This window comes from Apteryx mantelli, chromosome 4 (assembly GCF_036417845.1).
Source record: "Apteryx mantelli isolate bAptMan1 chromosome 4, bAptMan1.hap1, whole genome shotgun sequence".
NCBI lineage: Eukaryota > Metazoa > Chordata > Aves > Apterygiformes > Apterygidae > Apteryx > Apteryx mantelli.
In genome coordinates this window covers 56210129-56220622 of record NC_089981.1, presented here as the reverse complement: position 1 = coordinate 56220622, position 10494 = coordinate 56210129, and positions in this window count along the sequence as shown.

Genomic DNA, 10494 nt, shown 5'->3' with positions numbered 1-10494 from the left:
AATCCATGGGCCCTGATGGGATGCACCCACGAGTGCTGAGGGAGCTGGCGGACATTATCGCTAAGCCACTCTCCATCATCTTTGAAAGGTCATGGAGAACAGGAGAGGTGCCCGAGGACTGGAAGAAAGCCAATGTCACCCCAGTCTTCAAAAAGGGCAAGAAGGAGGACCCAGGGAACTACAGGCCAGTCAGCCTCACCTCCATCCCTGGAAAGGTGATGGAGCAGCTCATCCTGGAAGCCATCTCCAAGCATGTGGAGGAAAAGAAGGTGATCAGGAGTAGTCAGCATGGCTTCACCAAGGGGAAATCATGCCTAACCAATCTGATAGCCTTCTATGATGGAATGACTGGCTGGGTAGATGAGGGGAGGGCAGTGGATGTTGTCTACCTAGACTTCAGCAAGGCTTTTGACACTGTCTCCCATAGCATCCTCATAGACAAGCTCAGGAAGTGTGGGTTAGATGAGTGGACAGTGAGGTGGATTGAGAACTGGCTGAATGGCAGAGCTCAGAGAGTTGTGATCAGTGGCACAGAGTCTAGTTGGAGGCCTGTAGCTAGCGGTGTCCCCCAGGGGTCAGTCCTGGGTCCAGTCTTGTTCCACTTCTTCATCAATGACCTGGATGAAGGGACAGAGTGCACCCTCAGCAAGTTTGCTGACAATACAAAACTGGGAGGAGTGGCTGATACGCCAGAGGGCTGTGCTGCCATTCAGAGAGACTTGGACAGGCTGGAGAGGTGGGCAGAGAGGAACCTCATGAAGTTCAACAAAGGGAAGTGCAGGGTCCTGCACCTGGGGAGGAATAACCCCATGCGCCAGTACAGGTTGGGGGTTGACCTGCTGGAGAGCAGCTCTGCGGAGAAGGAGCTGGGAGTGCTGGTGGACACCAAGTTAAGCATGAGGCAGCAATGTGCCCTTGTGGCCAAGAAGGCCAATGGTATGCTGGGGTGCATTAGGAAGAGTGTTGCCAGCAGGTCGAGGGAGGTGATTCTCCCCCTCTGCTCAGCCCTGGTGAGGCCACATCTGGAGTACTGTGTCCAGTTCTGGGCTCCCCAGTACAAGAGGGATGTGGCACTACTGGAGCAAGTCCAGCGAAGGGCTACAAAGATGATTAGGGGACTGGAACATCTCTCTTATGAGGAAAGGCTGAGAGAGCGGGGCCTGTTTAGCTTGGAGAAGAGAAGGCTGAGAGGAGATCTTATCAACGTGTACAAGTATCTGAAGGGAGGGTGTCAAGAGGATGGGACCAGACTCTTTTCAGTGGTGCCGAGTGACAGGACGCGAGGCAATGAGCACAAACTGAAACACAGACACTTCCATCTGAACATGAGGAAAAACTTTTTCACTGTGAGGGTGACAGAGCACTGGAGCAGGTTGCCCCGAGAGGTGGTGGAGTCTCCTTCTCTGGAGATATTCAAAACGCGCCTGGATGCAATCCTGTGCAATGTGCTCTAGGTGACCCTGCTTGAGCAGGGGGGTTGGACTAGATGATCTCCAGAGGTCCCTTCCAACCTCAGCGATTCTGTGATTCTGTGATTCTGTGATTCTGCTCAAGAACAGGTTTTAAACACCGCCAGCAGAGTCTTTAGGTGTCCGTTTTGAAGTTACCTTGCAGTACTTAACTATTAGCATTAGTGCTATCTGGCAACCCTTATTGTGATCAGCTATTTAACCAGATATCAGAGAAATAAGATCATCTGGGTAGAATATAACTGGGTCTGCTCTACCTGCATCCTGGAAGAATGATTAACAAAGCAGTGATTTGCCTGAGATGGTATGTGGACAGCTCATGACACTGCTATAATCAGAAACATGATTTAGCAGCCACCTAACACTGAGAGAAAATGACTTCGGAAAATGGTATTCTTGTGCTGTAAAGGGAAAAAAAATCCAGACGCTCTGTGGCTTAGACATTCAAGACCCAGGATTTGATACTCTAAAAGATGTAGTATTTTCTCAGCCAATGGGAAACCAAACAGAGGACTACTAAAAGAAAACTTAATTTCCTCCTTGACTTTGCCCCTGACTTTGGCCATGTCATTGAATCACATGTAAGGCTTCAGTTCACCTATACACAAAACAGAGTGATGATTACAGCAGTGCATTTTTTTTCACTTCACTTGTCAAATTGATCATTGAAAAAATCTTTTAAACCCATTCCCTTTTTTTTGTCCTTTCTCTGATGCAATAAAAGTTCCCCAAATTCATTTTGTTCAAAACCAATGACAGTTTCATTTAGTTTTGTATATTTTTCTTTAAATTCCAACTTTTTGAAAACTCCTTCCCACATATACAGTCTCTATCACACACTTAAATTTTTTGACGCAAATAATTATATGAATCGAGCTTGAATCCACAAATAGTGTTAGTCCACCTGAATCTACATTTTTGGTGAATAAAATATTTGGCTGAAAAGCTTTGACCAACTCTAATAATAATATTTACCTAGCTCACAGAATGTTGGGGAGCTTGATTAAGGTTTATGAAAATACCTGGAGAGTCTCATTTTGTAGCTGGTATATGAATGCAAGAATTTTTTAATAAACAGGTTGTGACTAAACCTCCTATATTCCTGAAGCATTTCAATAACATGCATCAGAACATGAACTTTTCATGTTGGAATCTAGCTATGCCAAAATGGGACTACTCTATGAAAAGTTTATATTTTTACCCAGAGTTCCTATCAAATATAGTTTGATCATTTACGTAGTTTGATAGTTTAATATATCAATATAGCTCAAGAATAATTGTGAAATAGAGTCTTGTTAACAGAGATCAGAATCATCTGGATGTTATTCCCTAGTGGCTCACCGAAATATCACAGGAAAATTAAATTTTTTAAGGAAATACTCAAGGCAAGCTTTAAAATTATATGTTTTTAGATATCTGGAGACAAGTAATTTTTGTGGGGATAAGTATTTCCACAAATACTTTCTCATGCACCCCTTTAAAAATGATTTTATGTTGTTTTTACTGAGCTTTTACTTTCAAAAAAACAGCTTTCATCACCAGACTGGGGTCCTCCGTTCAGCATTTTTAGAGCAGTCAGGGGTGAGGGTATGGAACTCCCATGCCCACATTAATAAATTGCTATTTGCCTCTACCATACTATCCATTGCTCCCTATGCAGCAACAGATCACAGATTGATAGTAAATCAAATCCAGTATGTTTTCCTAATTTTAGGTTTGAGCTAATCTATCTAATAGTAAAAACATCTGGTCTAGTTTTGCTTTTATTCCGATCTGTACAGCAGGAACCTCATCACCAAGGGACTAGTGGAGTCACACAAGGTCAAGTTCTGTACCTGCATGGAGTTAATGCAGAATATATGTGAATAATAAGGGATTGCTTTATGTTTATGTTATACCATTTTTATAGGCATAACATTAACAATAAAACGTTGATATTACAACAGATTTAAGCAATAAATTCCGGATCAGTGAAAAACATGGACTGTGATATAGCCCAGATAAAAGAAAACTGGGAATGTGATAGCAAAGTTATTTTGGTATAAAATGGGTTAGTCACTGATAAGTGTTTAGCAGACACTGAGTGCATCCAGCAGTCACATTATAAACAATATAAATCTTTAAAAAACTTAATACTTGTGCAGAATTTTGCTTGGTAGACCCATGATAAGCCATATATGATGGATATCAGTATTACTACCCTGTAAAACTTCTCTAAAATAGCAGTAACATTTGTTATGGGAAGTTACTTTGTGTTCTCTACTTAATTTAGTTGTTATTGAGATAACAATATTTAGGAAGAAAACTCTAGCCCCATGGAAAAAGTCAATAAAGGTAACTAATTTTGTGGGGGTTTTTAATATTATTTGGACCTTAGAGTAGTTAAACTGCTTGCAGTAACTGAAAGAACTTCCTCCCAGAATGTTTTCATTTCTGTTCCCACTTGAAGTTTACAGTACTTCAACATTGCTTTTTGAAGTATATTTGAACATTTTGGAGAATTTTGATCAATTTGATAGAAACTATATTTTTAAAAAGCTGTGGTCTTTCTCCGCTGTCAAAACAGCTAAATCACAACTTCATTTCCTTGGTTTTATAAATCTGAGAGAATCTTGGGGTCATCTTGCGGCAGTGTGAAAGAATATAAAATAAAATTCTTATAGCCTGGGGGTAAGAAAAAGCCTTTCCCAAATCAACCTCATGTTAGGGGACTTTTGCTCCCTACAGCAATGTTACTGTTTATGCACTCCTGACTTAAACTTCCTTTTAACTGGGCCTTAGGAAGAGTGCATAAACAGCAGCATTACTTTAGTCAGCAGGAATTAATTATTGAAATCAATTACTGTTTCTTTCAGACTACTGCCATCAGTCCACAGTGAGCTGATGTAAAAAATAGTTGTCTTGTTTGCTGTCCTTGTGAAGGTGGAATGAAATAAATCAAAAAGAGCTGGTTTCTGGCAAAAGATTTCTGCTCTTTTCTACTTCCATAGATCTTCTGGCTTTTTACTATGCTTTATGCTCTACTGGCAGGGAGAGAGAGTCACACTGGCTGTATGTAGTATAAAGTTTTGCTTTGGCCAACTATTTTAAAAAGTAGTCTATTTTTATCATGTAAAACCCTCTGAATCAAGATTTGCTGCTTCCTAGGGTGATTTCAGTATTCAAAAGCTTGGAATCCAGAATAAAACCCCCCCACAGAACTGTATCTGGGGTTGGATACAAATGCAGTTGGTAAAAGGGAGAAAGCTATACCACAGTGTAAGCTCTCTCCTGTCACACAACACAGGATGCACCAGGCCAGACATCTAGTATCCAATTTATACCAGTCCAGAATCTGTCCCTTTGTGTTTTACTGAGGTCACTATTTTTCTTTCTTCGTTGTCATTAGAAGCATTTCTATTTTATTTCTCTTTCTGTAAAAACCCTCTGAGGGAACTCGAAACTTCTTTTCCAGCTGTATTTTCTAATATATTCATTTATGGCCACTGGGAAGACTATAAAGCAGCCATGATTTTGAAGTTTTCTCTCTAACATAGGTTATACTACTGTCTTTTTAGTTACCATCTTGCTCATTTTTTAGTTCCCTTGAGCAGAGTGCGTGCCTGTCTAACATTATGCTCTAGTCCTTACACAAAACTTTCTGTAAATGTCTAACTTTTCTGGGAAAGGTGACTCTACAATTAGAACCTGTTCCCAGAATGGGTATTTCCTGACACCTGAATGTTAGCTGTCTGCGAGCAACACATTGCTTCTTCAAAGATATGTCATAGAGGGCAACAGCCAGAATTTCCTGCAGTTACCAAAATATTTCTGCGAGCTGTATTGGTTCAGGGTTTTTAGATCCCCCTAGAACTTGAACTTGGCACAAAGGACAAGAGGTAACAACACACATGCTGCCTCCTTGTAAAATTCAGGAGAAGCTCTGACCTCTCCTAACAGCTGTTCTCACAACCTCAGGATGCTATGTGCTGATTTAAGTGCTTTGACTTCGTTAGACCTTGATGTTGGAGGAAACCTGTTATACACACATACATGCTGACAACAATATATATTTTACTAACCAGTAACAAAAGCAATTACTTGATTTAATATTGTGGCCAAATGATCTCGGAATTCTGAAATCTCAAATTAATACTCTATGTAGTTGTCTAGTATTTGTATCTTTGTATAGACTCCTAGATTTGTATACATATCAATATATTGACATACAGGCATTCTGGATCATATCCTTAGTTCAAATTGGCATAGCTCCACTGGAGCCAGTGGTTCTATGTCAGATAATTGCAGCTGAAAATATAGACCTCCATATCTTAAATTGCAACTTTGACAGCTGTTATAACACATCTGCTACTTGTTTGATAGATTACTTTAAACTAGCTTAAGCTGGCCATACCACTGCTCCCTGCTAGGCCTGCTAACAGTGCTAATTTAAGCAAATATAATATATCACGTTCAGCAGCTCTTGGCCTACAACAAGTGATTTTCCACAAAGAAACAAAGATTCTGTTTACAGCCTTACTAAATAGGCTGACTGTTATTTGAGAATGCCAACTATGTAAAACAGCATCTTAGAAATCAATATATGTACTTCATCACTATAGTGTCAGTGATCATTTCTGGTGCAGAATACTTATGATGTATTTGTACAATATGTGTTAAAATATAGGCTTTACTGTAGCAAATGATGGCATGGACTCAAGAAGTGGTGCATCCTGAGATGTTTATTATTTGTTTCTGAGCGTATTTATACTAAAAAGTTTGCTGCTTCAGCGGTTTTACAGATATATACTGTTCACGTCACAGATACGCTTCGCTAAGCCAGTCACCGTGCTGATTACGCTCCTGTTCATGCACAAGCTAGCCAATCATCACGCTGATCACGCAGCGATCATGCCTTGTACCTTGCTACTTGTTTCTTCTTTCCCATATGCTTTGCTGCTTGTAACTCCTTGTACCTTGCTACTTGCTTCTCTTTTCCCATACGCTTTGCTGCTTGTAACTTTCCACCAGTTTAACCCTGTCATGACCCTCCACACTTTACTTTCAGTATTCCAGCAAAACCTGGCATATTTTCTAGCATTTCTAAACAAAAACTTGTCCCCCACTGAGAATGTTTTGTGGTGGCTTAGCAGAAACTGAGTGGAAGATTAATCTACAGGAACAAAGGGAGCTTCTTCCTAACAAAGGGAGATGCTTATGCAGTATAGAGCCAGCAGAAGTCTAAGTAACCCAGTCTTCTGTGTAGTTACTACTTGCTGGAAGTAGTGAGGGTGGAATATGGGCAGAGTGCTTGGAACTCTGCCCAGCCCTCACTGGTGTGGAGGTTCCTGTGGGACTCCTGAATCTGATGGTAGACCAACTTCTACTTCAGTCTTTTATGAGACAATGTCTGACAGAGAAAAATATTTCCTATATAAATATATTTATATTTCCTATGTAGATACAGAAAAAAATTTCAGCTGGAAGTACGTTCTCGTCCCGAGAACCCTGCATTTTACCTGGAAGGAAGGGATTTAAATGCAAAGTCACTTTTTATTCTCTGTATCATCAGTGCTCTGATGGTAGTGTATTAACGGTCTTTACCACTTGTGAAGTAACTGGTCTCTAAAATCAATAAGCATGCTCAGCTGCTTGCCATTAAAATCAATCAGTACTACTCTTCTGACTGACGTCACATCCAACTGTAAATATCATCAAGTAAGCTGTCACCTTATTTTCATTATCTGTGTTTTACCTTTCAGAAGATAGATTTCTTCTCTAACACTGAACTGTAGAATTCTTTTTAATTATTTCTGACATTTCCCAATGGGATCCGGATGTCTTTAGGGGACAGAAATGACTGTCCACTATCCTGAAGGAATAGGTATAAGGCCCAGCATAAGACAAATAGTTTGCAATTACTGATGTTTTAAAAATGAACATTATAGAACAAAATATTATGATGTTACAAAGAAAGACTACACAAACACATTTGGATATTACTGCATGTTTAGATGTTAACTGGTAGAATTAGCTAAAATCTCAGTGCTTCAGTTTTGAAAATATACAGGTCAGTTATGCCTAATTTTGGTTTATTTTTATTGAGATTGAATTTGCACAATCTCATAAATATGCTTTCATGAATGTCTAATTGCTACATATGAGAGATAAATAAGACAAATTCTGCTGCCATTTACTTTATGATAAATGAAGAAAAAATAAAATTATTTCAGAGGAACTGATGTCAACTAAAATGCCCACATGAGCTCTTTGTTGCTTGCATGGAGAAGAGCAAAGATATTAAAATTAGCACATGTGGGACTTAATCCTCTCACTTTGACACAAGGAAATGCAAATGATGTGTGAAAGAAAACAGACATATGAAAGCATGCATTTCTTGAAGACACTAGCAAATGATAGTGCTATTACTCTTACTATGTAGAACTATGTAGGAGTTAGGTGCAAATAGTGAGCACGAGTCCAAAGATAGCCCGGCAAATGATTGCGAAGATAGAGCTCCCTGTCTAGCCTTCCCCACTTCTTCAGTTGCATTAGCCAACTTGAGAGGATTTCTGACTGAATGAGATTTATGAAGGATTCCTGGTGTATCCTGGCTCTAGATAGTCTTTTATCACCAATGTTCACTAAATGAGTTCCTCTACTGGATTGAATCAAATGCAGTTTTCCAAACTGAGGCCACAGTGCTTTTAACACATTCATACTAAAGCAGGATTTGCTGAAGATTTGCATTTAAGGTTTGAAGGTGTTTTGTCAAGTGTAGTATTTAAATGCATCAACTCTGTGTTTTGGGAGGAGAGTTGTATATGACTCTTGCCATTTTTAGTTGAAACAAACTCAGTATTTAAACAAGATGTCAGACATAATTAAAGATGTAGTCTCCCCCAAAGCAAAAATATCATTAATCTATTATTTATTATCTCCATCTCAATGATATGGGAGGATCTCAAATAAATGAAATAGAATGATATGTAATGGATTTCATTTAACACTTCAGGGTGCTACCCTGACATTTCTACATCTACATCTCCAAAACTGCCAAAATACTTGCCTTGCTCACTGTATTCATCAGGCAGTCACCTCTGTAATAAACTATTGTTCAGAAAGATCCCTTCATGTCTTACTTATAGCTCCACTCTAAAAATAAATAAACCATGGGAATCTTATGTAAGCTGAATACAAATGCCCAACTGGAATTTGGCTACAGCAACTCTTGTAGAAACTGCCAGAGGAATTTTTACTAACCACAGTAATTTTTGGTCTCACCAGAGAAAGTGGAATTTCTAGTAAGCACAGCACCCTATTACACTTTTCTGGAGGACTGATGCAGTACAGACTCAATGCATAAAAGGTCATAAAGTCAAATCCCTAAAAAGCCTGAAAAAATTCTGAGTATTTGTGCTACTTGGGTCCCGAACAAACTGAAAATTTGAATGAAAAGAGGGTGGAACTTTTTCTGTTACTGAACTATAACATTTACATTCTGCCTGCTTGACTTTTTTTGTGTCTCTTCTAAAAGTATTATCCCAATAATAGAAATTCAAAGAATACAGTCCAAAGCTTATTCTTTACAAGTGTTGTTTTGTGATGAAAAGTAATAGTAGATGGCTTCTGGCTTTCATTGAGGCTTGTGCAAAGTAGTCCTTTGATGCCACAGAAGTTATCTAGGAGATTTTAGCCTGTTTCTTCCACCAGATTTCCTTGTAGGGGCTACAGAAACTTTCATGTTTTAATGATACGAATACTCAGTTTTTGTCTTAGCAGATATTTTTGATAGCATAAGTGTATTCCCAAGATATCCAAAAAGAGTTCCCATTCTGTTTTGCCTTGCTGTTGCACTAGAACCTAATCTTGACCAGCTTTTTGTGTTGTCCTTTCCCTTTACTCTGATTTTCCCATAGAGGGTTATACTTATTCTAGATAATTAAAATAAAACCTAAACTGAATTGTCTTTGTGAAATAACACCTATGGTTACAAATGTCTTTAATGCGAACTTACTAGGTAATTTTATGGCAAATAATAAAGCAAGGTACCTGAAGTTTTTGGGTTGTATGGTGGGTCGTATTCATGACTCCGTTTAAGTCAAGTCACTCCACAGGTTTTAAAACAAATTCCATTTCAAGCACCCTTTAAAAAAATATTTCTTACTGAACCTTATTTAAATTAGGTTACACTTGACCAGAAGTTAAATTCAGTACCCTGTACGGTACACTGCATTAATATCATCAACAGAGAGTATCCTGTGTGAAAAATGGATGCTTTTTCCCTGAAAGCAGCAAATCTGGAATCATGCCAAGCCTGTCCAGTCCTGAGTGAGTTTGTTCCCCAGTTGAATTAACGTGAAATGGAAATACAATGTTTTAATTTGTAATTATTATTATTAACCACTCTGCTTTAAAGAATGCATTTATAGGATTTTAGGGCATATGGAATTTTTTCTAAACTTCCTGTTTTTCACATCTTTCATTTTAGATGACATTGTTTGATCTGATTTAGTTTATTACCTGTATTGTAATTGCTTTGCTTTTTCAATCACAATAGGTACTCTGTTTTATCGTGTTGTTTAATTTTCTCTGGTCTTGATGAATGGTTTAAACTGCTTACAGTTTCTATTCTGTTTTGTAGGGTGTTCTTTTTTTTTTCCTCTGCCGTATGCATCTTCCTTGGTTGCTTTGATTCACTCTCAAACAATTTATTAATTTACTATTAATTAATGAATTTCTCTCTGACAACTGCTTTAGACACATCACAACTCATATTAATGGTGGAGTGCCCATTCTAATTAAAATCAATAGGTAGTCCGTAATACATTAATTCCTATCTCCACTAGAAATACTGGATCACTGGGTAGGCATAATTTAGTTCCTGAAATGAGAAAGAACTTTGTGATCTTTCATTTCCGTAGCTAGTAGAACTGTGGATAGAATAAACTTTATTTTTGGCTTTACAATCCAAGGTTACTGAATAAATTTATAACTCAATCAGGGTACATTTGAAAGAAGAAAATATTGAATAGTATGGAAATAT